Source organism: Pezoporus wallicus, unplaced genomic scaffold, assembly GCF_028554395.1.
Source record: "Pezoporus wallicus isolate ANWC-B61680 ecotype Strahan unplaced genomic scaffold, APGP_CSIRO_Pwel_v1 scaffold_7392, whole genome shotgun sequence".
Lineage (NCBI taxonomy): Eukaryota > Metazoa > Chordata > Aves > Psittaciformes > Psittacidae > Pezoporus > Pezoporus wallicus.
In genome coordinates this window covers 2,482,863-2,500,678 of record NW_026639923.1, presented here as the reverse complement: position 1 = coordinate 2,500,678, position 17,816 = coordinate 2,482,863, and positions in this window count along the sequence as shown.

The window sequence follows — 17,816 nt, the reverse complement described above, 5'->3', positions numbered from 1 at the left end:
TTCTATGATTCTTGCTTCTCCCCTCTGTCCTCTCCAGTGTTTCAACAGGGCTTAAAAAGAAATATCACAGGAATAAACACAGACAGAGGTTGTTGGAAAGAACAAAGCTTCCTTCATCTCCATTAACTCAAAACCCTACATCTGTCCATTTTAAATGGTGGTGGTTTCCTCCCTGTCCTGTCTGTCTGCTGCTGCCATATGACTATGTCAGCCCATGGCAGGGGAGAAATCAGCCTGACCCACATGTTTGCAACCTCCCCGGCTTCAGAGGTGCCCTGGAGCTGCTCCACCAGCCCATTAGGTGCCCTATTGCAGGTGGGCTCAGCATCAGCCTGGACTGGGCTCCAGGGCCAAGGCTGGGGAGGGTGTTGCTAAAGAGCCTGAAGGTGGCAGCCACCCTGCCAGCATCCTCCTTTGGGGCTGTGGTTAATAGGAAACGGGTCAGGAGGCTTCAGGCAGGAAGGGGAGGCAGGCCAGCTGTGGTCTGCACACATGCTTCCCTTTGGTTTCGAATCTGGGCGCCCTGCATCCAGCCCAGCTGCTGCTTGAATCAATAGCAGTGTATCAATCAAGGCATCCCAGAGGAAACCCGCTGCTCACGCAGAAATAAGCAGGCATTTTCCTTCTGTATGTCACAGAAAGCCATGGATGTCTCCTGGCATTGTCTGAGCTAAGGGTAAATGGGATGCTGCATCTTCAGCTGCACCATCGGAGAGTGGGTTATGGAAACTAGAGTGTATATTATATGTGCTGGATATAAATAAATACGCAGACACAGCTTGGCCTGTGTTAAACAGACAGACATGGATTTCTGTTCCATTTCCAACTCTCCAAATGATGGCAGATGCCCAAAAGAGTATGCAGCTTTTAAAAGAGCATCCTCCAAGTCCTAATATTCTGACTCCTGTGTGTATGTGTTCCACTGGGAGCTTAATCTGGATGGCTCCAGCAAACACAGTCTTCATGAAAGCAAACCCACGGGCATCCTGGTGGCACTTGGATGGTTTGATGCCTTGATTAGGAGCTTCTTATCTCTGGTCTTGCAAAGTGCATTGGATTTCCCTTTGCCTTTTCCTGTCAAGTTTTCCCTTTTCCTTTCCAGTTTGTCTCTGGTTGTACCAAAATAAAGCCTTTGGGAAGAGGCATAGCAGATCTTCAGCAGGCAGCTTGGGTGAGTCTCAGCTCTAGTTGGGGGCTGGTAAGCCATTGTTAAATCATTGCTCTCCTGCCATCCTCCAAGGCCAGCAGGAGATGAAAGGGTGGCCTGTGCGGCTCCTCACACACCATCCCAGTAACAGCAGAGCCGGCTTTGTACCTCCCCTCACCCCAAACCACTCCTGCACTGGCATCTGTTTGCATAAGCCGCCTGCTGTGAATCTTGCTTGGGTTTGTGGAGACAGCATCACCCCCCTTGGGAAACAGCCAGTGTGTTTTACCAGGAAACCCGCTGTTTTACAAAGGGTTTACAACCAGTGTGTCCTACCTGTGAGAAAAGTTACATTCTCGGGCATTCAAGGTTTGTTTTTTGATTATGTGGGAAGTGGTGTGAATGGAAGTCACAGGGTCCTTGAGGGAGAGAGGTAACATGAATCCTCAGCAGCTTTCTTAACCTTTGCTTTTGCAGATGTTTTTGGCTTTGCACAAGGAGCTCCCAGGAAGCATCAGATGCAGAGCACATGGGAAGAGAGATGCTAAGACATCCACGCTCACTCAGCGCCTGCACAGTGCTGAGATGGCAAAGACATTAGGGTCTCCATCCTCTGCCTGCCCGAAGGAGCGAAGAAGGGATGCTCAGCATTTCTGGGGTGAGAAGGGAATCAGGTCTGGAGGAAACTTCTCTCAAGGCTGCAGGGTTAGCCTGTAGGAAGAGGATTTTCCAGCTCTTCCTAGGCACTAAACTGCTATTTCATACAATGTCTGAGGATAATCCCAGTCCTCCCTGGCCAGTGCCAGAGAGCAAGCAGAAAGCAGCAGCCTCCCACAGCAATAGCACACATGGTGCATAGACCTTTGTCACACACATACCAATGGGTGGATGGGAAAACAGAGTCCTCCTGGAGAAGGTAAGGTAGACTAAAAGACCATATCCAGGTAGCCTCAGCTCCAACTAAGCTGCTGTGCTGAGTGTTCTTTTGCCATGCCCAGCCCAGAGACCCCTAAGAACGGCTGCTTGGAGCCACATGTCAGATGTACCCACCATTGTTCACTGAGGAGAGATGAGGTTTTAGGTTGAGCTCAAGTCCCCAGGCCACATTTAAAATTCCTTAAGATGGCAGATGTGAACAGTTAGACCCCCAAAAGAAATAGGTTCTTCAACATCCCCTCTACATCCTTGCCCACCTCTCTGCTCCTGCAATTGGTATTATACAGAAAGATGGACTAGATCAATTCATGATCTCTTCTACCCTCACCCATCACCTGTGGCAGCCCAGGTTGGAACTAAAACAACAAAAAAGAAGGAAAATCAGCGTTCCTGACAGAAGCAGCACTGCTCCAGATTCTTACGAGCCAGTCTGGTCCAAACCCAGACCCACCTCAAAAAGAGGTTGGTCCCCACGGTGGCGGGTGTCTGGGAGGCTGAAGCCAAAATACCAGGTGACAATGGGTGAGCAGGTGACAGAAGCCCACGGGGATGAGGTGCAGCTCTGAAACTGCTAGAAGCTGCTTGCAATTTTATGTCTGAAAGCCTCTTACGGACAGTCGGTGGCTGGCTCATTGTGAACACTGGTGCTCAGTTCCTTTATATACAGCTATTCCCCGCAGATTGCATCAACCGAGCTGCTTGCCAGCAGGACGTAGCTCTGTCCCGTCATTAATCAACGTCATGCTTCGAGAGAAACGCTGAGTTCATTCTCATGTGTCTCCTCAGACCTCTGGGGACTGGGTTGTCTCTAGCCGAGGCTGGTAGTCACCTGGAACAGTTTTCCAGCCCCCCTAAGCAGCAGGAGTGTCCATTAACTACCACGGATCGGTGCGGACGGTTTGTAAACTCCGGATACATACGGAGGGGCCCGGGTGCTTATTGGCTGATGCTTTCCGCTCTCAGAAATGGGTCATTTAAACAGAAAACTGTAAAGTGTTCATGCCTCTGAATGCAGGGAAACTATCAAAACAAGCTCCCGTCTCCATGCCACAGACCCGGCATTCAAACAGAGACTCCGGGCATGTTGTACGGGAATGAACCAAGTGCTCCCAGCAGATTCCTTTCCTTTTTCTGGTGTTTCACACAATAAACATTTCAATGCTCTGGCGCGAGAGCAGACCTACCCCAATTACCAGGACAGCTTGTTTTGTTTGGAGTAATAGTTAAGGGTCCCATCCTGCATCCCCAGAGCCAGTGAGAAAACCCTCCTTGCCCCCAGTGGGTCTGAATCCAAGAGAGCTCCACGGTACATTAGAGACACAACTGTTACTGGGAGGGTATTTTGCTTTTCCTTATGGAAGCAAAGCCAGTTCAAGCAAGTTCTGCCATGGCTCCACCTCCACAAAGGTGGAGACATCCTGGCTCCCCAATGAAATGTAAGTCAGATGCTGGCATCACCAAACGATGCTGCTATAGGCTGCTCTGTGACCACAGGCCACCATGGTTGCATGGTCTCCTACAGCTGATTGACCTTTTGTCCATGTCACTTGGACATCTGCTTGCCAGAGAGCAGTACTGCAGTCCCTAGGGCCTCCGAAATCTCAGCTCTGCAGGGCTACATCTCAGAAAGGTGGAGAGGATTCATAAAGAGACTGGAAACCTTTAAAATCTGGAATGCACAGCAAGAGATTTAGTAAATGAGATCTGAATAAAATCAGCTCACCAATTGTTACATTCAGTATGGGCATTATGCTCTACATAACAATAGAAGGGCTATTTCTGAAGGACCACAATCCCAAAGAGTGAAAAATTCTTGGAGGGCTTGGAAAGAGGAATTAGGCAGTTATAGCTGCCCTGAACCTAGACATGCTGTTCAAGCAGGTACAGAGAGAGCCCTTCTGTGAATAGCCTCTGTGTCATTCAAACTCCAGGGCTACGCAAACTCTACCTCTGCCTTGCCTGAAGGCTCCAGTGAAGCCCATCAGCTCACTCATTTACCTTGTTAAATGCCATCTGTGCGTTATCAACCGTGTGTCACATCCAGTTATTCCAACCAGCTCCATCACCGTGCTCATCAAAGGTACATCTATATCTGAATATTCACGAGTAAGATGAAGCCCATCTGCCCGTACTGCCATTATATAGCTTGTCAAGGTGGCTCCTGTAGTGTGCCACCTTCATGGGGCTGATTTTATCCTCCGAAATATCTAGAATTACCCCTGAGCCATCTGATCCACCTTGTTATGGTCTTTAGAAGGAAGCACTACTTTAAGACGAACGGTGTCGAAAGAGCAAATACATCTCTGGTCTCTAAGTGTCTCAGTGTAAAGGGACTTCAGAGTGTTCCTCCTTCCCTTTCAGCTTTGAGAATATCTCAGAGGTACACAAAATGTACCCCTTGAAAGATCCCAGACTGTGGCGTGAAAATAATCTATCATTGAGCATCAACCTGACCCCATTCTGGTTCCAGATCTGCACCTGGATTTACAAAACAGAGAGCATGAAGACATGGTATATCTAAAAATTGACAGATACCTTCACAACCTGCTAAAAAGAGTATTGTTGGTGGCCTCTTGTGTCTCCAAGCAGGTTTATCGCTACCATGGGGTTCACCTTGCATCAGGCAAGAGCACAGCTCCCCAGCAGTCTTCAAATTCTCCAAAATCTACCTTTGAAAATGGACAGGCAAGCGTATTTTTAAAAGGAAAAAATGTACAGCAAAATAATTAAAAATTAATTAAAGTATTTCCACTTTTCCCGATGTTTTAACTTTGTTTTTCAGGCAAGAACTTTTTGTCAAAATTTGCCCCAAAGCCCTGAGTGTTTCTGAATGCCCTCCAACAACATTCTTTCCTGAGTCTATTATTCCTAGCAAAATACATGTCTCTGCAGAGATTAAATGAATAGCAGGACCTGGCTGGTTCCTACCACCAGTGCTGAGCAGGGAAGAAGCGGAGATCCCAATGTGAAAAGCCTCTTATGGGCCTTACCTGGAGGGAACCACATTTCTTTGCTTTGGCACGTGAACTTTGGGTTTAACATAAAACTCCCTTGTAGCAGTGGCCTGAGCAAATGCCAGATGCGGGATTTAATCTGTGCACAGCCTCCACCTTCTGGCCCTTGGCAGGATGAGCTGGTCATCAGCACTGCTCCTAAAAATGCCTGAAAGGATGAAACCATAATGTCCTAAACTGGCATAAACTCTATCGCATGCAGACTCTGGAGCCATTTCTGCTTATTCCCCATTGCAAAGCAATTCTCCCACTGGTCTGGCTTGCAGCTCGCTGCTCTCTCCTTTCACCATGTGTATTTTTGCATGGGATGGGAGCTGCTGGGTGCTCCGGCACCCCTGGGAGTGAGCATCCTCCCATCACCTCCCTGCCGGCACCGTGCTGGATGATGGTGTGTTGATGAACCCTGACTCTGCAGGGCGGGTGGCCTCAGGCAAGCAGGAAAGGGGCAGGGAGCAATGGCTTGGATGCGTCCTGAAGCCCATTGCCTGTCCAGGCAGGGCAAACCCAGTGGCTCCACGTGCTTCCATGCTGTTGGTGCCAGTGAAGAGACAGGTCTGAGGGCTGTGGTCCACCGCTTGAGCTGTCAGTCTTTCTGTCCGCCTGGATCCCCCTGCCTTTGTGTACCTTTCCTTGCGAGCGGCAATTTCTGACAGCTAATATTTCACAGAAACCCGAGCCAGCTCTTTCCCTCCCTCCTTTTCCCCCCTCTCTCTCTCTTCTGTTTATGAAGCTGAGGGTAAGTGTTTAATTAGTTGCCTAATTGCCTGGGTAATTGGTAGACATACTCAGCTCTCCAAGTAATCAGTCTGAACAGGCCTTGAAAATATCTGGCCCAATATTCATTAGTGCAGTTAAATCGTTAAACAGTTACTGTGTTTGGTTCCTGACAAAGCCCCGACAGTGGCTGCGTTGGCTGCACGGCTGTGGGGGACCCTGCACCCCATGGAACACACTGCTGGAGGGGGCGAGGGGCTGATGGAGGGGAAATCCTCCCAACAAATGCAAAGGGCAGTGCAAGTGTGAGGTCTGCTCCCTTTGCAGGGGATGCTGGTGGTGGGTGGAGATGCTGCCTTTCCCTGCTTGTCCTCTTGCTCCAGCCTCCCATTTCCCCATGTCAGTGGTGCCGGTCCCTGCTGTGTGCAGGCAGCAGCCCCTTCTCCCTCCTTGACCACCATGGGTTTGGAAGCCGGTTTTGCCATTAGTCTGAGCATCAACGTTAATATTGTCTTGGTGGGCTGCCCTGACTGGAATAATTCATTAAAAGGGCCTTGGTCCAGCTCAGTGCAAAGGCACCGTCCTGCCAAGTGCTGCCAACACACTGCCTGCCCATCCATTTATCTGTCCATCCTGCCTCCTCCCCATAGAGGGGGTTAGCACTGGTAAGGACCCCAAGCCTTGAAGGAGTCTCCAAACGACTCCTTTTCCCCACAAGTCAAGCTAACAGCAACTTCAGCCTCATAGGAAATTCCATGTGCAAATTCCTGCCCAGCCATCCAAGAGGCCACGCTGCAGAGAGGAGGAAGGCACTGATGTGCCTGGCTTTTGAGGCAAAAGATTTGAGACTTGAGCAAAGCAAGAGGGGGAACCAGCTTCCTTCTACTGGCTGTTTAGCTTCCTGTAGTGCATTTTTGGGGAAGCATATAGTGACACGGAAGATCCAACAAAAAAGCAAGTGAAATGCAGCTGAAGCGTGGTGCAGCTGGACAGGACTGTAGGCCAGGGAGCTCTCAGCGTGCTCCCAGATCACTCCGAAACACGTGAAATAGCTGAGCCCCTAAACACTACACCCAGCTCAGCTGGTAGTCAAGCAGGATATATGACCTCGAAGTTATTTCTAGCAGTGATTCACGGAATAAGCATCAGGAATCAGACCCTCATTAAAAGGATGCTTGGCTGCAGACCTTTCTGCAATTAAGTGCAGAGGGGATGGGAGCCGGTGCTGCCTTCCCAGTCAGACCTCTCTGGCCAACATACCCCTGCTTCCCATCAGTGCTGCTAGAACACTGTCCAGCAGCTCCACGTGCTTCATTTTCCACTGAGCTTGCTTATCCCTCTTGCCAGTGCTATTTTGAGTTCACCTGCTTGGGATGCGAGTCCATGAACTTATTGCTCCTTAACAACTCCTAAAGCTCCTCAGAAACCCTCTGTGGGACAACCCAAAGAAGGGACCGAGGTCCCTAGCAGTGGCAGGGGAGGAGATGACAGCATCCAGGCGAGTAAATTCCTAATCAGATCCTGCACCTTGGTTTTTGCCAGGCAAGCAGTTGGGTTCCTGGCAAACAGGTCTTCGACCTGAAAATGAGGACAGGATATGCTCTGCCAGACCCCAGGGCAGCCTGTTGGCCCCATGCAGGCAATGCCAAGTTATCAAGCTTCCCTCCGCAGAAGGCAGGGCAGGATTTGGGGCAGGGCAAGAGGGAAATTGGAGGAAGGCACAAAAAAGTCCAGGAAGGGAAAGGGGAAAAGAAAGCAAAAGGAAAAGAAGTGAGAATTCGGGTGTGAGATTTGACCCAGGGGTGAAGGGGAAATCGGAGATGGTGAGTGAAAAGGGAAGGAACGCTAGGGAGAACAGAGAAGACTTTTGCTCCTGTGAAGGAGACATTGACAACTGGAGAAGGAAACTTGAGATGGTAACATAAGGATTTAGGGGAAGGTAAAATACCCTCACATGCAGGAAAGCCAGGAGATGTGCATATAATGCAGTGTGCCATGGGTGTTCTGTAACCCCAAAGCCCCAGGAGAGCTGGCAGACAGCATCTTGGAGTCATTGTACCTGTTGGAGCAGCCAGGTAAGAGCCATGTGCTTTGGCAGCATGCAGGGGCACCTTCTTCCTGTGCTCTTCCCCCTTCATTCATGTGGCTTTTGGGATTTCCAGCAGAACATCCCCTCCCTTTTGGGGAGGTTGGATGACAGCTTCTTGATACCCTCTCTGCTAGGAAAGGGGATGAGTCCCTGCCCAGGGGAAGATTCTGGGACACTGGGGAGCACCAGGCAGGCCCCACTGAGCCTCCTGGGGAAAAGGAAGAGTGCAGGGGGAGGAATGTCAGAGGTGACTAAGAAATAGGTCTCAATCCATTACTCTGTTGGGCAGCCCTTTCGAGTCACTGACTGGCTTTGTTCTCCCCAACATCTGTAAGAGATTATGGATGCCTTCCTAGCTGAGGACATGGACGGGATCTATAAATACTATGAGCTGGGGGTTGCTGCTGTCAGAGGAGAGCTCTGCCTGGGTGGCCCGGAGGCCAAAGCAGGCTGTCTCCCTAGCTGGGAGCCATGACCAGTGCAAGATGGTGATGCCACAGGCAGGGTTTTCCGAGGGCTGTGCCGATGCATGGCCAGGGGCAGCTGGAAATGTGGTCAGGAATGGGAGCACAGGGCTGGGGGGTCTGCAGCACCAGCCCCAGCACTGATACCTGCTCCTTGCTGGCCTTGAGCAGCTCATATCCTTTACATCTAAAACCAGGGGACAAGGGTTATTCAGTGGTTTTGGGTTCTTTTTTGAAAAGGGCCTCAAATAGCCATTCCCTGTAAAGATGAGATAATACATGCCCAGGTACCGTGGTGATGGGCACCATTTAAAGAACATAAACAAAGCAGAGATGTTAATGCTCCATCCTCCCAACTTCCCTGTGTCAACACCACTCCCCCAAGACCATCCATTCCTGACACCATCCCAGGTTCCTGCTCTCAATGTTGTGAGGCTTTGTGCAGTTTACACAGGGCTAACGCTGTCCTGCAGGACCTGAATTCTCCAGTGGCTAATTGCTTGAGCATGTCTTTGTTCACTCAGCTTTCCCCACCAAAAAAGGGATCCTGATTTTATAAGCTGTTAGAAGCCTGAAGATCCAGCTCTACACTAACATATTGTTAGACACAATTATCCCCTTTCTGACAAAGGATTCCTGATTAGGGCTGTTGCATATTCATCCGTAGACTGCGCCAAGCCTGGCTTTGTTTTTCAAGGTCGACGATTGCATTTCTTTGGATTCAATTCCCATCCTAGACATAGATTACAAGGCAGGAGAGGAGGAGGCAGCTGAGGTTGCTGGAAGCATTGAATCCTCCTGGTATTGCTCAAAACACCCACCAGATGTATGTCAGACACACCATGTGAACCAGACATCCTCACAGCCTTTGGTTGGGTCAGCCAAGCAGCCTCAAAACTGACCCAGGCTGCAGGTCTGACATGATGAGATCAAAGAGTGGGGAACCCTTAAATATCCCTGGGGCAGAAAGGTGGGTGCTGGGCAGGGTTCTCAACCCAAACCACGCTTCCAGCAGTCAAGACTTCACGAACTCCTGTTTCACATCCTCCCTGGGGTCCCTGTCCTGTTTGCTGCAGTGGGAGAAGGGATAAAGGGGGTACATAGCCAGGAGGGAATATTTCACAGAGGAACTTCAGCTGCTGTCCCCTGCTGATTCCTCCACTTAAAAAAAAAAAAGAAAAAAAAAGGAAGAAAAGGAAAAAAATAATTACTTCTCAGCCTCTAACCTTTCCAGCAAGTGACTTTGTAATAAATAATCCACATGTCTCTCCAGTGCAATCCATCAGCAGAAGCGCCTAATTACTTTAGATTCACTTTGAAAACCCTTCCAGTGCCACGTTCAGATAAATAAAAAATTAACATGGATCTAAAGCAGTAACCTGGAGAGAGTTTCCCCACTCTCCCTCAGTCCTCTCCGCATTTGGGATGATGTCTGGAAGGCTTCATGGCCAAAGACGCTTCCCCCTATAGTGCTGACAGGCAAGCTTGGATTGCAGTTCATGGCACAAGGGAAATCAGCTGTGGAGTGTCCATGGGGACACTCTCCTCCAGACATGCAGATGCTTGGAGAAATAGTTGGAGACAGACCCAGTGCAACCGCTGTGTATAAAGACTTTGCTTTTCTTAATACCTTTCTTTGGGAAGTTCCTGTTATTTGTTTCTAAAAGTCCATTTGGGAGGATGCGCTCTCTTCTGCATCACCCCTTTCTCTCTCATTCCCAAGATTACAGCACCCAAAGGCTTACCTAAAAGCTGGCTGAGATGACTTGCCCCTCCTTATACCCCAGTTCACCCCTACCAAGGCTAAGGGGCACCTGCTGTGTGATTTCTTCAGTGGAAGAAAGCACTGTGCTCCCACTCAGCATGCCGGGCACGCTGCAACACAAAGGCTGCAACAGAGGAGACAGGGGTCAGTTGAGAAATTATTTCTGTAATGGGTCTGTCCTCTAGCAGAGACAGGAGGAATTCCCAGTCTTCCTTGCCTGTTTCCAGCTGCTGTGTCTATATCAGTTGTGGTGGGGATGGATGAGCGCATGAACACAAATGGAGTGTTCATTGCGAGGGTGTAGCTCGGTGCCATACCCAGAAATGTTTGAAATGGAGCTGGGCACCAATGGGCAGCACTTCTGGGGAGATTCTTAGGAAGTGAGTAGCATAACACTGAGCAAGCCAGTGACATGCTCGTGTTAAGGATAGTGGGTACAGAAGACTGTCTCCAAAGCAACCCTAGTCATCCCCTGCCATGCAGGGATGTGCTTTAATGGAGCTATTACCAAAGCAAATGGGGTCTTGCTGTAGGACTGTTAGAATAGGGATTGTTAGCCAGATGAATTTCATTACGGTGGACGTGAACTTGTTATGAAAGATCAAGCCAGAAACAAAAAAGGATGTTCAAGGCATCCTGCTGCAGTTATCCTTAAGGGAACTAATAGTGAGAGGAGGAAATATGCTCAATCATGTGGTGGAATGAAAAGGGATAGAAACTATGGATGCTCACAGCTGTCAGAGACATAGGGGTGATCCCCTACCCTCCTGGAGAGGTATCAAGGAAGCAAGGGACAGACAGCTTGGCTTGGGGGTACTGGAGGGTACAGGGTGCTGGGGATGCGTTATGGGGTCCCACGTGTTCCTGCACGTTCTTGATTTGTTGGTGCAAATTACTTGCAAACTGCACCTATTTGTCACAGAAGCCACTAGCCCACATGTAGGTGATCGAGATCATGGTGGGACAGACACTTCCACTGGCAGCCCAGATTGCTATTGGACACAGTCTCTGCAAAGAGTTTTTGTTTAGAAGTAAGAAATACTTCTTTCTTGCTATTCCAGCAATAAAATTAATATCAAAAGCCTACTTGCATTTCATTTTGCAAAGAGTCAGAACAACAGATGAAGGTTGGAGCTTTCTAAAAAGACTTTGTTCACCTCTTCTTCATCTTTATACCCCACTTCTCCATTCCCTTCTTTCTCTTCTCCTCCCACCTCTGTGCTTAGGGCCCTGGGCAATACCTGACAAGCATTCAGAAACTAAGCCCCTACAAAAAAGCAGCAAAATTAAGTATCTGAGAAAAGCAGGCCCAGAACCAATAAGGTCTGATTTCACTGTAGGTTACCTCAGCCAAGGCAGTGCTGTGTCAGGGGAGGAAGATGCTTGAAAAACCTCCACAGGAGAATTAATTAAACGAATTTCACTCTGCCAATTGTTTGTTATTTTTGCTGACCTCACCAAGTGGATTAATATTTAATTAGCCTTTAGGAGAAGTGGAAAGCACTTATTAACCTGTTATGTCAATCTGTCAGGCCTGGGGTCTCAGGACAGGCGCTGTTACCACGAAACAATAGAAACATCAAGGTCTGGTTTTCTCTATCTCGGCTGTTTTCTCCATTGTAAAGTGGCTTTTTTAGGGGGGACACACAAGGAGGGGACCCTCTATGTCTAACTGAAGGATGTCTAAAATGAGTGCCCAAATCTAGTTGTATTTCAGTGGCCAGGGCAAGAGCTAAGGAAGCCATATGTGATGTCCCAGGCACAGGTGGGAAGCACATATGGATATATGATCCCCTTGGAGGTATTTTAGAGCTCAGGCTAGATCTCATCTGCTGTGATGCTGATAACTAATGAAAGGTTTGGGCTTCCTTCATTTTTTCTTGTTTAAAAACACTGCTTCCTTTTTATTGTGTTCACGGTTATCATAGTTCAAGCTCTAAACTTGGTGTCAGAATCTAGTCATCAGTGGGGAGATGTGTTGGGGCTCTGCAAGATACAGAGGTCCTAGGTGAGTGTCCATTAAAGAAAAGCTCTAAACCAGAAAACAGGATGAACACAGATGGCAGAACAAGAAGCCCATCCCCACCAGTAACAAAGACCAGAAGGTCCCTGGCCAGCATCTGAGTTCAGGGAAAGCTGGTGAGATTCACCCTGGGATAACTACCATGTCTGCTTGCCACAAGGCTGGGTCTGGCCCAAAAGAAATAAAACCTCAAGCACAATTGAACCCTTAGGAAATACCATCAGCAAAACAGTGAGATGAATGCTGTGTACAAGTTAGAGAAACTGGGAGGAGCTTGAAGAGACATAGTGGCTAAAGTGCTAAAGTGGAACAGTATCTTCTTTGATAGAAATTCTCACAGATGCTGGGCATGGCCACTAGCTGACATAGTAAGTTACTGCTCAGAGAGGAGCCAAAGCAAGGTGTCTTCTCCAAACCACTCGAAATCGTGATGGTCCTGAGCATCACAAACCGCTGGAGATCTGCACTTTGACTTCAGCTTAGCGAGTCAAAACTTAACCTCAGGTTAAAAGAACTCACTGGGCCTCTCTCAGGGTATTCCACACTCCACCAGCACACCCAGCTAGCATCCACACCCTGGTTTTGCCATCTAACAAGGCCATGGGAGAGATGCCAACCACCACAAGAGCCAACTTTCCATCACAGGTAGAAAGCTTCAGCAGACAGCAAAAATGACAAACCCTATTCAGGAAAATACAGGGCTGGCAGTGGGCATGGGCTCGTGAGTCCCTTTCAGTCCCTGCATGCAGGAGGTGAAACCAGCAAGCAGAGGCAGGAGCAGGAGCGTTTGGAGGCAAGCCCTGAGCATGCAGCTTCGCACCGGCTGCCAAGGTGGGTCATGCTCCCCTCCCTGCAATCTGTGCTGCTCTCAAAGGCTCTGCCTGAGCATGGTCACTTCCTGCAGCCTCGCTCCCACAGGGCAGGGATGCTGGCCACAACGCTATCCTGCCTACACCGGGTGCTGATACTGCTGCTCTGTGACAGGCCGTATCATTTATTATTATTATTATTATTTTTTAAAATTAAAATCCTCCTGAGCTTTATTAAATAGGGATGCTGATAGGTAATTAAATCGCAACTTAATTAAATCTGCCTGCTCAATCCAACCGCGGCACGCTGGCTACTCTGCAATCCCTGTGAGAGGTGCTGTCGGTGGAGAATGGCAACATGAATTAAACAGCATCACGGTCAGCACTGCCACCTCCCAGCCAGGCACAGCCAGGAATGGGACCAATGGGTTTCTCTGACCATAGAGCAACAGGAGAAGGTGGGGAGACCCCACGGGGGACCTGACCTGACTTCGTAAGAGTTTTTTTGGGTAGGGACTGACTCTCTCCAGCGTGGCAGGACCAAACCAGGGCACTGGAGGCGTTGGAGGATTCATAACTAACTAACTGCTTTGGCACAACATGATAGCATTGGACACCCTGGGGCTTGGTGATGAGGGCCTGAGGCCATGCTGGTGGTTGACGTCACCGAGCTCATTTGCATATAGAAGCCCATTGTCTGTTTTCATGGTTTCCCAGGAATGTTTGCTGTCCCGTGTGGCAACAGCCCCAGGGTTGCCCGCACTCCAGGAGCAACTGTGGACATGTGAGGAGGCAAGAGAGGCAGCTCTGTGGTTTCCCTATCCCAGGAGCTGAACGAGCACCTCCACACCTTCCACGTGTCCTGCGGCATAGCTGGTGCAGCGTCTCCATCTCCAAGTGACCTCAGTGGCCATGCTGCGAAGGGAAGGGCAGAAGAACAGGCCCCCCAAGCAAGTCCGGTTCCAGCTCCCCACCAGGGACTGGCGGGAGGAGCGTGAGTGGGAGAGGAGGGAGGCTGCTGCCACCCAGCTCTTAGCGCCAGCCGATCCATTGACTGGTTCCCTGTGCGACGGGGTGGAGTATGGACAGATCGTCAAGGATAGCCAGCCACCTCTCAGCCAGAAATGGGGCAGACTTCTGCGTTATCTGTGTGGACGCAACAAGGAGAGGGTGACCTGTGAAAAGAAGATGCCCCGTTCCTTTTGCAGAGCCTGTTTATCCTGTCTTTTCTTTCTGTTGCCTAAGTTTTTTAATGCATCTAATTTCACGTTTTCTTAAAAGGAGCTCATTTTATTTGTCACATGACGTGAATAGACACTTTCTTTGCCTATACTGAAAACCTGTTCTTGTAGTACCCGCTGCATTTATCTGTTAAATAACCAATTAAAAAATTTCTGAGCCTAAAGCCTGGTTAAATGAATCTTTAAAATGAGCATGATGGGAAGTTGGTGGCAGCTCATCTACTGAGAGCAGAGCTTTTACAACGGCACTGAGGGAGGTGCTGGGAGAACAAAGTGTCGGGATGGTTTTAAAGGGAGTTGTTTTGTGAAAGTCAGCCTTCAGGAGCGTCTGGTCTTTTTTGTGGCAATTCAGTCACTGTCATATTCAAAACCACAATTCTAGAATGGCACTCTCTTCTTTCGAATCATTTGCAGGTCTGTCATTGGGGAACTGGTCATTTTAAGCAACGGTTCTGTGTTGATGTGTGACTGCCAAAACAGTGGAGAAATGGCTATTTAATGGAGTAAGAATCCCCCTGCACCTCGAATCCTGTGCTCAGTTCTGGGCCCCTCACTACAAGAGGGACATTGAGGTGCTGGAGCGGGGCCAGAGAAGGGCAATGGAGCTGGTGCAGGGCCTGGAGCACAAGTGTGATGGGGAACAGCTGAGGGACCTGGGGGGGAATAGTCTGGAGAAGAGGAGGCTCAGGGGGGACTTTATGTCTCTCTACAACTGCCTGATGGGAGCATGGAGCCAGGAGGTGGCTGGTCTCTTTTTCCCTAGTAACCAGTGACAGGACAAGAGGTAAAGGCCTCAACCTGTGCCAGGGGAGGTTTAGGCTGGATATTAGGAAACATTTCCTCACCAAAAGGGTGCTCAGGTATTGGAACAGGCTGCCCAGGGCAGTGTTGGAATCACCGGCCCTGGAAGCATTCAGAAACAGTGTAAACAAGGCCCTCAGTGACATGGTTTAGTGGTGGCCTTAGCAGTGCTGGGGTAACGGTTGGACTTGATGATCTTAAAAGGTCTTTTCAACCCAGCTGATGCTATGATTCTATGAAACAGAGGGCAGGCAGGGAAGGGCTTCTGACAGATGACAATGCTAGAACACGGTTCTGTCACCAGCTGCCTCATACCGGGTGCCTTTTATTTGTTTCCTGAGAGTTTCAGCTCCTAGAGACAGCACACTGAAGGAAGTATTTTTGTGGGCAAGAAAGTTTAAAGCTTTTTAGTCAGGAGGGTGAAGTCTTCAGACTTTTGAAACAAAAGCAAAGAAACCCAGTGTGTGTCTACAAAGCCCTTCTGCAAGTACCAGAAGACTGGAAGTCGTGAGCTGAGAGACTGGTGCTGCTGAATCAAGTCAGCAAGGGGAGAGTCCCCGTGGGACAGATGACCCAACCTGCACAGCCATACCCAGACAGATAGAACAGAGAAAATATATAGGTCCTTCCAGAGGTAAATGGGAGAGTGAATACCCAGAGCCTGGGTCCCCGTGGCTACAGAGAGAAAACTTTGTTCTCCATACCACCTTGATACCCTCCAGCCTTCTTTGCCAGATCTGTCCCTATGCCCACCTCAGATGAGCCCTTTTATACCATGCTAGAGCTTATTCCTTCACCCTGCCCACAGGGTAAAGTAGCCACTACTTTACAGTAGTGGGTTTTAACTCTCCTGCAGCCATTGCATCCTTACAGTCCCACAAAAACCCTCGGGCTCTGCTCTGGTCATGGACCCTGACAATGGAGGCAGCATGATTTCAAAGAAGGTCTCACAACCACTGGGGTTCCCCCAGATTTTCAGCCTGGGATCCAGGTACTTGAGCACCCTCCAGGTCCTCTGCAATCCCCCAGGAGGTGAAAGAAGAAAACCTCAAAAACAAACCCCCCAAAAGCCCAAAGGGCAGCAGCATCTAATGGAAAACAAAACCCCAAAGAGATGGACAAGAGATGGACGGGCTACAGGGAGCCTTTCCAAGGGCGACTTTCATGCAGTAATCTTGAGAGATCAAATTCCTAATCTGCTTCCACCTCAGAGACGGAGGAGTGGAAGTCCAACCGGGATTAATGTTTAATGCTTGAGTTAGCAGGTGATGCCTTGCGTCGGGATGTTTGGGTTCCCTGCTCTGCAGCTGAAAAAGACTGGTATGTGAGCTCAACCAGCATCCATCCCGGATATTAGGGATGACCCTACTCTCAGACAAAGGTCAAAGAGGGGTTTCCAAGTTCAGGATTCCCCACGCCATTACACAGTGTTGTGTGCTGGGGCTGCAATAACAGACGAGTTGTCCTGTCTGTATCTGCTGGGGCGTGCGAAACTCCAAACCTCCCTCCTAATTATTTTAGAGCCACTGAGGTGAGCTGCTGGAACACAGCACCGGGGAGGGCAGTTGAGAGAAAAAGCAGCTCATTCCCACTGCTGGGGTTGCATTTCTGCTCCTGGGGAGGACACATGTGGCTGGAAACCCACACACGGCAGCCTCGGCTCCTGTGCTCCCCACTACGAAGAGACAGGGATGGAAGGAGAGATGGGTCAGCTGCAGAGGGACAGTGTGGGGCACAGCTTGGGAGACGAGAAAAACACTTGTTGAAGATAAAGACATAGGCAGACCCCAGAACACATAGACAAACAGTTACAGATACTGACTAACTCTCTGAAACAAAGGTCATGTTGTTTGCTCTTCTCCTCTATTACCAGAAGACTTTCTCCACTGGGAGTACATGGCCTCAATTTTGAGGGTCCGCTTAGAAGGCCAGACAATGGCACAGACACTGACAGGGACATGAGCATCTATACTAGGAAATGCTTTTTGCTCTCAGAAAAGCAGAGGGAAATGAATTGATCATGTCCTGGGACTCTTTCGTACATGCTGCACCATCGTTTAGCAGGCACTTCCAGATGTGCTGTTTCTGCTTACTCTTGAAAAAGGTCTATTGTGAGTGAAATGATGCGACCATGGGTGTTCACACTTACACTAGATCTCCTCTTCTACTGCACACGTGCCTCCTTCCCAAGTTTCTCAGATCTGATCTGCATCTAAATGTCACCACTGCCCTATCAAAAGAGGGCAAATCTATTACATCCTGACCTAAGGGTCTGGACAATTAAGGTTTATGTCCAGAGAAGAATCTACATTCTGAGTGCAGCCCTTCTCTTCTTTGACAAATTGTTTTGTATTCTTTCATGTGTCCCAGGTGGTGTTGGGACATGTCAGACCACAGGGCAGCTTGAAGTTATGTGGCAAACCGTAGGTAATTTGGCAGGAGAACATTAAAAAGCAAGAGGAGGAAACTATAAATTCAGAGTGTAACCACCATAAAGCGTTCTCTGAGTTCCCAGCCAACCTCTTAAAAGCATAGATAGCTCTTCCCCCTGCCTACAGGATGCCTTTCCCTCCCCGTAGGGTGTCGTGTTATGGCTCAGACAACAGAACACCATGGGAACAGTGACCCTGATGGATTTCACATGTGTTGCAAGACCTGTTGGAAGCTCTGCCCTTTCACACGCTGGACTTCTCTTCCATGCAGTATCAAAGGTTTGGCAACTCATGGCCCTGTTTCATTTCTCCCTCTCTGCTGAATGGCTTCATCTCATCCCTCCTCTTCCTGTCTTATTGTCAAAGTTGAGCCATCTGCCT